Raw genomic sequence first — 14,474 nt, forward strand, 5'->3', positions numbered from 1 at the left:
AGTATTATTCCCTGATACTTTCCCTGCTCTTCTAATTTTTGCTTCAGCAACTCTAAACTTCACATAGATTTCTGAATGTATCCTGACATTTTCGTCTTTCAGTGTTTCCCCATATGCTGTTCTATCTACCTGAAACTCTTCAGTTCTGCTAGAAAGCTTCTATTAATATTTCAGATTTTAACATATGTATCCACTCAACTGAAGTCTTAGATAATTGCCTTGCATAAGCCGACTAAATCCAATTATTGATTTGCTCAATACCAGCACCCACGCAGATGAACATAACAGGAGAAAAACATTTCACTGTGCTGACTTGTCTCATATTTTGTGACTGTAAACTCGAGTGCGCTCTCAGAACTTCCTGTCAATACAACCATACCTCCCTAGTGTGCACCCTCTTCTTATCCTCCCTTCCCCAACAATATTTCCTACCTTTGTTCCTCTCAAAATCTGATATCCCTTCTTCCATCCTCACACTAGACTGGGGATTTCGCTTCCTCTATAAATTGACATGGTAGGAACAAAGCAAAGAGAATGTCATGCTGCTCATCTAAAACCTACTTTCCTGTATGTAGTGAGTTACTGTTATCCACTTTTCGTTCTGTTATGTAAAAGATCTGTCAGTGCTCCCATCTGAGTCAACCCTCCTTGTGGGCACTGAAACCTCTCCTTTCAATGACTTTGTTCCTGCCGTTTCTCTCCTCCCCGAACTCCTGTGTCATAAAACCTGCAGATTGAGAAGCTCATGAGCCCTGAGCACAAGAGACATAAAGGAAATACACATCACATCCAGATTGATATGGTTATATTTTTAAAATCAAATTAGGGGAATTTTGGCAACAATCTCTTCAGTTCAGTTCAGTCTTTCAGTCCTGTCCGAGTCCTGTGACCCCATGGACTGCAGCACACCAGGCCTGTCTGTCCATCACCAACTCCCGGAGGTTGCTCAAACTCGTGTCCATCGAGTTGGTGATGCCATCCAACCATCTCATCCTCTGTCATCCCCTTCTCCTACTACCCTCAATCTATCCCAGCATCAGGGTCTTTTCCAATAAGTCAGTTCTTCGCATCATGTGGCCCAGAGTATTACAGTTTCACCTTCAGCATCTGTCCTTCCAATGAATATTCAGGACTGATTTCCTTTGGGATTGACTGGTTGGATCTCCTTGCAGTCCAAGGGACTCTCGAGTCTTTTCCAACACCACAGTTCAAAAGCATCAATTTTTTGGCATTCACCTTTCTTTATAGTACAACTCTCACATCCATACATGACTACTAGAAAAACCATAGCTTCGACTAGGGAGACCTTTGTTGGCAGAGTAATGTCTCTGCTTTTTAATATGCTGTCTAGGTTGATCATAGCTTTTCTTACAAGGCAGCTTGTGCTTCATCCAGCCTGGCATTTCACATGATGTACTCTGCATGTAAGTTAAATAAGCGGGGTGACAGTATATAGCCTTGATGTACTCCTCTCCCAATTTGGAACTAGTCTGTTGTTCCATGTATGGTTCTAACTGTTGCTTCTTGACCCGCATACAGATTTCTCAGGAGGCAGGTCAGGTGGTCTGGTATTCCTATCTCTTGAAGAATGTTCCATAGTTTGTTGTGATCCACACAGTCAAAGGCTTTGGCATAGTCAATGAAGCAGAAGTAGATGTTTTTCTGGAACTCTCTTGCTTTTCCTATGATTCAGCAGATGTTGGCAATTTAATCTCTGGTTCCTCTGCCTTTTCTAAATCCAGCTTGAACATCTGGAAGTTCACAGTTCATAGACTGTTGAAGTCTGGCTTGGAGAATTTTGAGTATTACTTTGCTAGTGTGTGAGATGAGTGCAATTGTGTGGTAGTTTGAACATTCTTTAGCATTGCCTTTCTTTGGGATTGGAAAGAAAACTGACCTTTTCCAATCCTGTGGCCACTGCTGAATTTTCCATATTTGCTGGCGTATTGAGTATAGCATGTTCACAGCATCATCTTTTAAGATTTGAAATAGCTCAACTGGAATTCCATCACCTCCACTAGCTTTGTTCATAGTGATGCTTCCTAAGGCCCACTTGACTTTGCATTCCAAAATGTCTGGCTCTGGGTGAGTGATCACATCATCATGGTTATCTGGGTCATGAAGATCTTTTTTGTATAGTTCTTCTGTGTATTCTTGCCACCTGTTCTTAATATCTTCTGCTTCTGTTAGGTACATACCATTTCTGTATATCTCTCAAATAATCTCTTCAATTTTTTTTTAATTTCCTTCTATGGAAATAAATCTCTTTTTATGGAAATTTCAACTACACATGTTTTAGGCTTCCTGAAGTTGCTCACAGCACATTAATCAACTGCTCATGATTTTTCCAGTTGGTAAAGAACCTACCTGCAATGCAGGAGACACTGGTTCAGTTCCTGGGTTGGGAAGATCCCCTGGAGAAGGGATAGGCTACCCACTCCAGTATTCTTGTGCTTTCCAGTGGCTCAGCTGGTAAAGAATCCGCCTGCAATGCAGGAGCCCTGGGTTCGATCCCTGGGTTGGGAAGAGCCCCTGGAGAAGGGAAATGCTGCCCACTCCTGTGTTCTGGCCTGGAGGATTCCATGGACTCTATAGTCAATGGAGTCACAAAGACTCAGACATGACTGAGCGACTTTCACTTTCAGTGTTTTTTAGTTTTTTTCCTCTGCTTCATTTTGCATAATTTGAACTACTTTGTATTTGTTAATTCATTTATTTTGTAGTGTTTAGTGTACTCATAATCCCATCCACTGTATTTCAATCCCAGACATAGTTGTTTTCATATCTTGAAGTTCTTTTTGGAACTTTTCCTATATATATTTAAATATTTCCACTTAACATGCTCAAATCTTTCTTTTCTTGAACATATGAAATATAGTAACTGTTTTAATGCTCTTCTCTACTCATTTTATCATTTTGTGCCCTTTCTCAATCTCATCATTTTTGTTGATTTTTCTCCATATCATGGTTTGTGTTTTCCTGCTTCTTTGCATGCCTGGTGATTTTTATCATATGCCAGACACAGTTAATTTTACCTTACGTATTGCTGGGTATTTTGTACTCCTGTAGTTAAAATTTTTTTTCTGTGACTCAGTTAAGTTACTTGGAAAGAGTTTGATTCTTTTTGAGGCTTGTTTCTAATGATCTGTTTGTTAGGTGGGATCAGAAAATCCTTTAGGCTAATTTTCTCCCACTACAGGGCCAAGTACACTTTTGATACTCTATTGACACCTGAGTACTCTAATTCACAGGTGAGTCCACAAGGACTTCTCACTCTGGCTATTGAAATACAAACTATTCCCAGCTCTGTGTGGCCCCTCATGATTAGCTTTTGGGAATTTTCTCCCAGCCTTGCTAATGCTTACTCAGCTGAAGACTCAAGGAGTATCCTCTGCAAATTTCCAGCACATTCACTCTACAGTTCTCTTCTTGGAACTTGACCCCGTGAACTGGACTTGCCTTGGCTACCCTGTTCTCCTGTTTTCTTCTCTCAACTCAAGGAGACTACTGAGTAATTCTTGGGCCCCCAGTCCCACTTTGTACTATGGCTGGAAACTCTCTAGGCCCCAAGTTCAGTAACTTGGGTAATCATAGGACTTATCTTGTTTCTTCCTGTTTCTAAGAGATCACTTCCTGTGGCAACTAATACCCAATGTCTGAAAACCGTGGTTTGTTTTTTAGCCATTTTGTCTATTTTTAAAATTGTTTCAAGCTAGAAGGTAAATCTAGTCCCCAGACTACATCTTGGCATACTTAATTTTGAATGCTTGACTTTTTAAATATAAAGACGCCTAACCATATCAAGGTATATATTGGCTTTTTGTTGGTGTTCAGTCACTTGGTTGTGTCCGACTCTTTGTGACCCCATGGATTGCAGCATGTCAGGCTTCCCTGTCCTTCACCACTTCTGGAGTTTGCTCAAACTTATGTCCATTGAGTCAGTGATGCCATCCATCCATCTCATCCTCTGCCCTCCCCTTCTTTTCCTGCTTTCAATCTTTCCCAGCATCAGGTCTTTTCCCAAGAGTAAGTTCTTCGCATCAGGTGGCCAAAGTATTGGAGCTTCAGTTTCAGTAAATAAGAGTCCTTCCAATGACTATTCAGGGCTGATTTCCTTTAGCATTGACTGGTTTGATCTCCTTTCTGTCCAGGGGACTCTCAAGGGTCTTATCCAACATCACAGTTCAAAGGCATCAGTTGTTCGGTGCTCAGCCTAAAGTTCTCACACTGCTGTGAAAGTTCTAGGTCCCACAATAGACTTCTCATCCTGGGGATCTGGCAAAGGGACTGAGTATCCCAAACAAATCTGACTTTGAAGGTCAGCAGTGACTGACTTTGAAGTCAGTTCTTTGACTATAGAACTTCCACAGGACTGGGGAAGCAGAGACTCTTGGAGGGCACAAACAAAACCCTGTGTTTACCAGGACCCAGGAGAAAGGATCAATGACCTCATAAGAGACTGAGCCAGACTTGCCTGTGTGTGCTTGAGAGTCTCTGTCAGAGGTGTGGGTGGACAGTGACCTACAGGGGCGGGGAGGTGTCAGGGGCCCTGACTGCAACAGTCCTGGGAGGCCCAACTTGCTCGCCTAAGTCCTTTTGAATGAGATTGCTCTTACTGTCATTACTCCTACCATAGTTTGGCCTCAGGCCAAACTACAGGGAGGGAACACAGCCCCACCCATCAGCAGAAAGTTAAAGACTTACTGAGCATGGCCTCGCCCACCAGAACAAGATCCAGTTTTCCCCACAGCCAATCCTTCCCATCAGGAAGCTTATACAAGCCTCTTATCTTCATCCATCAGAGGGCAGACAGAATGAAAACCACAATCACAGCAAACTAACCAAACCAATCACTTGGACCACAGCCTTGCAAAACTCAGTGAAATGATGAGCCATGCTGTGTAGGGCCGCCCAAGATGGAGAGGTCTGACGAAACATGGTCCACTGGAGAAGGGAATGGCAAACCACTTCAGCATTCTTGCCTCGAGAACCCCATGCACAGTAAGAACAGTACTGGCTTTTTAAAAATTAATAGATGTTTTGGTTGTGCTAGGTCTTCCTTGCTGTGCACGGGGCTTTCTCTAGTTGTGGGGGGCGGGGGCTGCTCTTCGCTGCAGCGCGTGGGGCTCTCACTGCGGTGGCTTCTCTTGCTGTGACCACAGGCTCTAGGTGCCCTGGCTCAGTAGTTGTGGCTCGCAGGCTCCAGAGCCTGGCTTCAGTAGTTGTGCATGGGCTTTGTTGCTCCATGGTGTGTGGATCTTCCCAGACCAAGGATCAAACCCACGTCCCCTGAACTGGCAGGCAGATTCCCACCCGCTGTATGACCAGGGAAGCCCGATGCTTGACTTCTTTTCCACCTTCCTCTCATTCTCCACATGTCATATTCCTCTAGTCAAGTTTTGTGTTTAGCTGCATTTTCTTCCTCCTTGATCCTATCCAGATCTATTTTTCATCTGATCTTATTGATAAATGATGATCTGTACTTTTTCTCATCCTGCTGCTGCTGCTGCTACTGCTGCTAAGTTGCTTCAGTCATGTCCGACTCTGTGCGACCCCATAGACGGCAGCCCACCAGGCTCCCCTGTCCCTGGGATTCTCCAGGCAAGAACACTGGAGTGGGTTGCCATTTCCTTCTCCAATGCATGAAAGTGAAAAGTCAAAGTGAAGTCACTCAGTCGTGTCCGACTCTTTGCAACCCCATGGACTGCAGCCCACCAGGCTCCTCCGTCCATGGGATTTTCCAGGCAAGAGTGCTGGAGTGGGGTACCATCGCCTTCTCCATCCTACATTTAATTAATTCTCTATTTAATATCTAATCACTGTTTGTGTTCATCACCATAAATGTATTGGGCGAGAGTGGATTCCAAATAGCTTTGTTTGTGAAGCCTTCATTTCTGATTAGTACACACTTTTTTTTCTGATTTTGAAAGACCCAAGAACATCTGTGGGATCCCCGAGACATTTTCAAGGATCGTATAAGGTTAAAACTATTTTCATAATACTATTAAAGTCTTAACTGTTCTATTTTCTCTTGATGGCAATAGAATTTTCTAAAGGCTGTGTGATATCTGGTGGCATTGCCCTAAGGGCTAATGGATGGTGTGGTGGTGCTGGTTTAGTCACTATGTCGTGTCTGACTGTTGTGACCCCATGGCAGGCTCCTCCGTCCATGGGATTCTCCAGGCAAGAATACTGGAGTGGGTTGCCATTTCCCTCTCCAGGGGTTCTTCCTGACCCAGGGATCAAACCCAGGTCCTCCTGCATTGCAGGCAGACTCTTTATCAAGTGAGCTACAAGGGAAGTCCTGTTTTAATGGATGGTGTGCTTGTATATTATGATGTTTGAAAACCTTTTTGGTTTTTATATCTAATTTGGTAAATGTCAATAAACATCCCCACATAAAAATAATCTATGAGGTTGTCAATTATTTTTAAGTGTATAAAGTATCGAAAGACTGAAGTGTTTGAGAAATATTCTCTAGGTTTCATAAATTCATCCTTTTCATTCCACACTTAAAATTGACAATAGCTATTATATTTCTTGGGATTTATTACTCTAAGGATTGGCTGTTAGATTGGATACTAGGTATAAATTGTCCAATTATCTGGTCTTCCTGGAAAGGAGATAGATTTTTTTTTTCCCCTCTATTATTGGTAATACTATAGGAAGGTTAATTTTATAGGTCAACATGACTGGGCCATTGGGTACCCAGATATTGATTAGTGTTATTCTGGGTGTGTTAGGGTGTTTCTGGAGGAGATGAACATTTGAATTGGTAGACTGAGTAGAGCAGATTGCTCTTCCTCCTCTTGGTGGGTCTCGTCTAATCAACTGAAGGCCTGAATAGAATAAAAATGCAGACCCTCCTCTAGTAAGAGAGAACTCCTGTTGTCTGACTGCATTTGCACTGAGACTTCAATTGGTATTTTCCTGCCTTCTGACTTGAATGGAAACATGACTTTTCTTAGGTCTCAAACTCCTTGGCTTTCAGAGTTGAACCAAACCATTGACTTTTCTGGGTCTCCAGCTTGCAAATCGTGGGCCTTAATCAAGTCTCCATAATTACGTAAGCTAATTTTTTGTAATAACTGTATATATGCATATATCCTATTGGTTCTATTTCTCTAGAAACTGCAATTAATAGAACAAAATTAACAAGAAGTTTCAATGGATCATGGGTTCTTTTGAGTGTTTATGGTCGCTTTCACCAATCTGTCATTCCCAGACTGATAATCTAGGCTGATTAATTCCATCAGGACTTCCTAGGCCTGTCTATGTGTACTTGCCAGCCTAATAATACTTAAAAGCAGCTAAATGATATTAGAAAAATAAATGTGTCAATTTTAAAGGACAAGTGGAAGAGAAAAAAAACCAAACAGAAAACCCAAACAAGAACCTAAACAGCAAAGTCCATATGCAGGAGTATCTGGATATGAATGTAATTAAGTGGAAAGAACAAGTATTTCAAAACTAAAACTATGACTAGTAAGAATGTTCTGGAATTTCCCACCTATGCAGTACCTGTCCTTCCACTATGGTGACCAAGGAGCTTTAGATGATTCAAGAGTAGAACATATACTAGACAAGAAATGAGAAACCTGGATTTTAGATACAATTTTGCCACTGAGAGAGCTTGGATATATAATTTAATGTATTTGATTTTTGCCATATAGATTATAACTGCTTTGTGAGACTAAAAATAAATGGATGACTATTTTTTTCTCTGGTAATTTTTCTAAGGAAATAATCAAGGATCTGTGCAAAAAGTTAGCTATGAGAAGTTCATTACTTATTGTTGATAGAGTAAAAATGAAAAGAAGCATACATGTTCAACAATAGGAAAATGGTTAAATAAGTGGGATACCATTTAGGTAAATAGTGTGAGGTCACTAAAAGTAATGTTATAGAAGCATACTGAAATGAAATATATTGTATGCTAGTAAGTAAAATATGTCAGTACATTTGGAAAACTCAGCAGTGGCCATTGGACTGGAAAAGGTCAGTTTTCATTCTAATCCTAAAGAAGGAAAATGTGAAAGAATGTTCAAACTACCACACAGTTGCACTCGTTTCACATTCTAGTAAGGTAATACTCAAAATCCTTCAAGCTAGGCTTCAGCAGTATGTGGACGGAGAACTCCCAGATGTACAAGCTGGATTTAGAAAAGACAAAGGAACAGAGATCAAATTGCCAACATTTGTTGGATCGTAAAGAAAGCAAGGGAATTCCAGAAAAAAAATTTACTTCTGCTTCATTGACTATGCTAAAGCCTTTGACTGTGGATCACAACAAACTGTGGAAAATTCTTGAAGAGATGGGAATACCAGACCACTTTCCCTGTCTCCTGAGAAAAAAGCTGGCTTAAAATTCACATTCGAAAAACTAAGATCATGGCATCTGGTCCTATCAGTTCAGTCCCTTAGTCATGTCTGACTGTTTGTGACCCCGTGGACTGCAGCACACCAGGCTTCCCTGTCCATCACCAACTCCTGGAGCTTGCTCAAAATCATGTCCATCGGGTCAGTAATGTCATCCACCCATCTCATCCTCTGTCATCCCCTTCTCCTGCCTTCAATCTTTCCCAGCACCAGGGTCTTTTCCAGTGAGTCAGTTCTATGCATCAGGTGGCCAAAGTATTGGAGCTTCATCTTCAGCATCAGTCTTACCAATGAATATTCAGGACTGATTTCCTTTAGAATGGATCGCCTTGCAGTCCAAGGGACTCTCGAGAGTCTTCTCCTACACCACAGTTCAAAAGCATCAATTCTTCGGTGCTCAGTTTTCTTTATAGTCCAACTCTCACATCCATACGTGACTACTGGAAAAACCATAACTTTGACTATACAGACGTTTGTTGGGAAAGTAATGTCTCTGCTTTTTAATATGCTGCCTAGGTAGGTCCTAGCTTTTCACCCAAGGAACAAGCATCTTTTAATTGCATGACTGCAAGTTACCATCTGCAGTGATTTTGGAGCCCCAGAACATAAAGTCTGTTACTGTTTCCATTGTTTCCCCATCTATTTGCCATAAACTGATGGAACCAGATGCCGTGATCTTGATTTTCTGAATGTTGAGCTTTAAGCCAAGTTTTTCACTCTCCTCTTTCACTTTCATCAAGAGGCTCTTTAGTTTTTCTTTGCTTTCTGTCATAAGGGTGGTGTCATCTGCATATCTGAGGTTATTTATATTTCTCCCGGCAATCTTGATTCCAGCTTGTGCTTCATCCAGCCCGGCATTTCTTATGATGAACTCTGCATATAAATTAAATAAGCAGGGTGACAATATATAGCCTTGATGTACTCCTTTCCCAATTTGAAACCAGTCTGTTGTTCCATGTCCAGTTTTAACTGTTGCTTTGTGACCTACATATAGATTTCTCAGGAGGCAGGGCAGGTGCTCTGGTATTTCCATCTCTTTCAGAATATTCCAAAGTTTGTGTGATCCACACAGTCAAAGGCTTTGGTGTAGTCAATGAAGCAGAAGTAGATATTTTTCTGGAACTCTCTTGTTTTTTCAATGATCCAGCAGATGTTGACAATTTGATCTTTGTTTCTTCTGACTTTTCTAAATCCAGCTTGAACATCTGGAAGTTCACAGTTCACATGCCTGACTTGGAGAATTTTGAGCATTACTTTGCTAGTGTGTGAGATGAGTGCAATTGTGTGGTAGTTTGAACATTCTTTGGCATTACCCTTCTTTGGGATTGGAAAGAAAACTGACCTTTTCCAGTCCTGTGGCCACTGCTGAGTTTTCCAAATTTGCTGGCATATTGAGCGCAGCACTTTCACAGCATCATCTTTTAGGATTTGAAATAGCTCAACTGGAATTCCATCACCTCCACTAGCTTTGTTCATAGTGATGCTTCCTAAGACCCACTTGACTTTGCATTCCAAGATGTCTGGCTCTAGGTGAGTGATCACACTATCATGGTTACCTGGGTCATGAAGATCTTTTTTTGTACAGTTCTTCTGTGTATTCTTGCCACCTCTTCTTAATATCTTCTGCTTCTGTTTTAGGTCGATACCGTTTCTGTCCTTTATTGAGCCCCTCTTTGCATGAAATGTTCCCTTAGTATGTCTAATTTTCCTAAAGAGATCTCTAGTCTTTCCCATTCTATTGTTTTCCTCTATTTCTTTGCACTGATCACTGAGAAAGGCTTTCTTGTCTCTCCTTGCTATTCTTTGGAACTCTGCATTCAAATGAATATATCTTTCCTTTTCTCCTTTGCCTCGAGCTTCTTTTCTTTTCTCAGCTATTTGTAAGGCCTCTTCAGACAACCATTTTGCCTTTTTGCATTTCTTTTTCTTGGGGATGATCTTGATCCCTGCCTCCTGTGCAATGTCATGAACCTCCATCCATAGTTCTTCAGGCACTCTATCAGATCTAATCCCTTGAATCTGTTTGTAACTTCCACTGTATATTCTTTAGGGGTAATAATGCTCATCATGTTTCTAGTAAGCTGGGAGGGGAAAGAGGAAAGAAACCAAATCTGTTAAGAATGAGAGTGGCCATTGGTGATCATGAAGCAGCCAGCAAAGCATTTTCTTTTGTCAGTGAAAATAATAAACAATCTTCTATTCTTATTATAAAGTGTTTTATTTGAGCCAAACTAAGGACTAGCCTGGAAGCCTGCTTTCCAGATTACTCTGAGAAAATGCTCTCAGCACTTTTTGAGAAGCAGTTTTCAGCAGTTTTGTATCTTGTCAGAACAAAGAACATTAAACATGTCAGTGTTACATCAGGGTTTCTCAAGGTTTCAGAAGAACAGTCCAGCATGTACATAGCAAATCAGTCTGGGCTTGCACCTGGGAAGAGAGTTATTATCCCCAAAGGAGGGCTGGCATTGGCATTCCAGAAAGAGGCATTTAATCTTTAAACGTGCACAATCTTTGTTTTTTGTCAGTGTTTTTTTCTTTATTAATTAAAGCAGATGTACAATGCAAATTTGATAGGCCACAAACAGGAACTTTAGTTAGCACTGAATTCAAGTTAAAGTGTTAGTTGCTAAGTCATGTCTGACTCTCTGCGACTTCATGGACTGTAGCCCGCCAGTCTCCTCTGTCCATGAATTCTCCAGGAAAGAATACTGGAATGGGTAGCTGTTCTCTTTTCCAGGGGATCTTTCCAACCCAGGGCTCGAATGTTTCCTGCATTGCAGGCAGATTCTTTACCCACTGAGCCATCAAGGACCCTGAAAAGGACCCTGATTTCCATGCTGTCAAAAACCCTTGTATAATTTACAATTGGCTTTCCCCATAAACTTGGTTCTTCCATATCTGTAGTTCTGAATCTGTGGATTCAACCAGGGGGTATCCTATAGTGATGTAGTTATTTACTTAAAAAAATATATCTGTTGTAGTAGACCCATGCCCTTCAAACCTTGTTCAGGGGGCAGCTGTACAAGGTGAGAATGCTTCTCCAGCCTCAAGGTCTGAAACCCTGGGGATGGCTCTTAGGGGAGGAGTAACAGATTGGGTGGTGAAAGACCTCTTTCCTGACGTCTCCCAAAAGTAAGATGTGTTTACTTGCGTGAATTTTAAGGAGTCTGGTGGCCTTAGCTGGAGAGCAGGGGAGCAGATAAAGAACGAGGCAGAAGCCCACAGTGGCAATTTCCCGGCAAGGGGCCCTCTCTGGGACAGCTTTATCACTGAGCCCGTGACAGAGTGGGCATTGTTTCCTTCTGTGCTTTTCTCCTGCCTGTAAGGACATTGTGTCTTTTTTTGTCTTTCCCACTCGTCACGTCTAATTGCCAGTGCAGTGCCTACTGGCCATCCCAAAGGCTTCATTTCCCTCTCACTTCATGTCTGCAAGCTTTGTTGTTTAGCCACTAAGTCATGTCCGACTCTTTTGGGAGCCTATAGACTGTAGCCGGCCCAGCTCCTCTGTTCATGGGGTTTTTCAGGCAAGAATAATATTGGAGGGGATCACCGTTTCCTTCTCCAGGGGATCTTCCTGACCCAGGGATCAAACTCATGTCTCCTGCATTGGCGGGCCAGTCCTTTATCACTGAGTCACTGGGGAAGACTGTCTGTAAGCTCATGCCTGTGTGTATTCAGTGTTTCCTCTTTCAGCAGAGTGGTCTCAAGGTGGATGAGCTAGTTTTCTTCCAAACTGAACGAGAGGAAGGTAGGAGATGGGGTTGATTATCACTTTTCAAATTGGTCCTCTTAGCCCCATGCCCTGGAGGGAATCCCTCCCTCATAGTTTGAGTAACAGGGAATCTAATTCTTTTGGTTAGGGGTGAAAAAGGTCCTGAAAATATTCAAAGAGCAAATAGGAGTGGAAGGTCAAGTCTGAGGAATTGAGGCTTTTGGAAGAAGGACTGTGGTGACTCCCCAGGCCCATCTTTAGTGGAAGATGCCTCTGAGTCCCCTGGATTTGTGACAGTGGATACAAAACAGGGCACTGGACACGTAACACCATGTGGCCACACCAGTCAGCTGAGCGCTGCTTCCCACACAGCAGCAGGTTGTTGCTTCAGCCCCTGCAGGAACAGGGTCTGGAGATGAACTGTCTGTTCTTTTGTTCACTTTGTGAGCGGAATCTCGTGGGTGGATGGTGGATGAGATCTCCAGTGTTCACTTAGTTGTTGCACTCCCCTGGCACCACACCCCACTTTCCTACTTTATTTAAAGTAATAAAAGAGAAAAGCAGAACTGAAGAAAACTGATTACTAAATGTGGTTTCAGGCACAGAGTGCCTTTTACTTCCTTTTTTTTTTTTTTTAAAGCTTTTCATTGAAGTTAGGGCAGGGCAAAGGGGCATCTGGAAGGGGAGGATGCAATCCTGGCTTAATGGGCCCTTTATGGGACTGGAGTTTTTGGAAGAACTTCAAATGGAATGAAATGACTAAACTTTTCCGGTTCCAAGGAGTTTTGTTGTGTGGGGTGGGGGGAGAAATCCCCAGCACGGAACTCACTGGCACATTAGGATCATAATGCGAGAGAGAATACAAAATACATTTGTGGGTGAGATGCAGAGTTTGGAGGAGATAATGACTATTTTTTCAGCCTTCCTGTTACATGTATAGCATAGCAGCTATAAAGGAGGACAATAAAAACAAACTTTTTTTTTTACTTTCCCAGTATACTTATTATATCAGACAATGTTGTTTCCTAAACTTCTTGAAAAAAAACAATACAATCTGTGCAGGTCTCTTCCCTTCCCTGAATACCCATATACATGCTAAGTCACTTCAGTCACGGCTGATGCTTTGCGACACCATGGACTATAGCCCACCAGGCTCCTCTGTCCATGGGTATCTCCAGGCAGTACTGGAGTGGGTTGCCATGCCCTCCTCCAGGGGATTTTCCTGACTCAGGGATCAAACCTGCATCTCTTAAGTCTCCTGCATTGGCAGGCATGTTCTAAGGGAATAGCCCACTTCTAGCTTTGGGGTACATCCTTACCAGTCTAAGCTGAACAGGAATATAGCATGTGACCTAAGAAATGTTTCTTTGCTGGGGAGAGGGGGTAAGGGGTTAGGGGTAGAGGAAAGGAAGCAATCTTACCTTCCACTGGATGCTGTCCTGTCTGGCTATGACACTAGGAACCATGCCATGTAGTATTTTGGATGATGAAGTCTTTTAACCTGGATGATAAAGTTTATACTCTGGGAAGGACAAGCTGAAAAATGGGAAGAACCTGGATCCTTGTTTATATTGTTGAGTCACTGAATTTACCAGGTGGTTTATCTAGTTTATCAACCCTAAAACTAACTCATCTCTTGTTCTGTGAAATAATGTATTTTCCTTGTTAAAGTATTTGGACTTCAGTTTTCTATTTCTTGCAGCTTAAACAAGTTTAAGATTTGTGTATTGATGCTGAAAGTTTATTCTGTATAATAATATTTCCTTTATTTCCCCTTAAGTAATTATGATGTAGGCAGTTTACAAACCCTGGGGTTCAGTTCAGTTCAGTCGCTCAGTTGTGTCCCACTCTTCATGACTTCATGAATTGCAGCACGCCAGGGCTCCCTGTCCATCACCAACTCCCGGAGTTCACTCAAACTCACGTCCATCAAGTCAGTGATGCCATCCAGCCATCTCATCCTCTGTTGTCCCCTTCTCCTCCCACCCCCAATCCCTGCCAGGATCAGAGTCTTTTCCAATGAGTCAGCTCTTTGCATCAGGTGGCCAAAGTACTGGAATTTCAGCTTTAGCCTCATTCCTTCCAAAGAAATCCCAGGGCTGATCTCCTTCAGAATGGACTGGTTGGATCTCCTTGCAGTCCAAGGGACTCTCAAGAGTCTTTTCCAACACCACAGTTCAAAAGCATCAATTCTTGGGCACTCATCTTTCTTCACAGTCCAACTCTCATCCATACATGACCACTGGAAAAACCATAGCCTTGACTAGACGGACCTTTGTTGGCAAAGTAATGTGTCTGCTTTTGAATATGCTACCTAGGTTGGTCATACCTTTCCTTCCAATGAGTAAGCATCTTTTAATTTCATGGCTGCAGTCACCATCTG

The sequence above is a fragment of the Bubalus kerabau genome, chromosome 7, assembly GCF_029407905.1.
Source record: "Bubalus kerabau isolate K-KA32 ecotype Philippines breed swamp buffalo chromosome 7, PCC_UOA_SB_1v2, whole genome shotgun sequence".
Classification (NCBI taxonomy): Eukaryota; Metazoa; Chordata; class Mammalia; order Artiodactyla; family Bovidae; genus Bubalus; species Bubalus kerabau.